This window comes from Dipodomys ordii, unplaced genomic scaffold, assembly GCF_000151885.1.
Source record: "Dipodomys ordii isolate 6190 unplaced genomic scaffold, Dord_2.0 Scaffold127, whole genome shotgun sequence".
NCBI classification, from domain to species: domain Eukaryota; kingdom Metazoa; phylum Chordata; class Mammalia; order Rodentia; family Heteromyidae; genus Dipodomys; species Dipodomys ordii.
The window spans coordinates 7993596-7993963 of record NW_012267343.1 but is presented as its reverse complement, the minus strand read 5'-3'; positions in this window follow the sequence as shown (position 1 = coordinate 7993963).

Sequence of the window (368 nt, the reverse complement as noted above, 5' to 3'; positions counted from 1 at the left end):
AGGGGGCTGCAGCCTTGTCTGGGGATGTCCTGTTCTTTGCCAAACTCTACTGCCCTGGGCCAGGAGGTTGTTCTTTTGCCCTTGCTTGGTGCCTGGTGATTACAGGTCTGAGTTCAAAGCTGGGTTACAAAACAGGCTAATTGCGGTCTAGGGGAGCAGGGCAAGCAGGCCAAGCCCGCCCAGCCCCCCGTAGGACTGGTACTTCCAGCCTAAAGCGAGATGCCCGAGCCAGGGGGTCCCCGTGTGTAGTGATGAGCCCGGTGGCCAGCGGCCGGTCTAAGCGCGGCGGCTCCGGCTCCGGCTCCAGCAGGTGGAAATCTCCCCATTCAAACCAGCGCGGGCCAATCAGCGGCAGGCGCGCCCGGGCC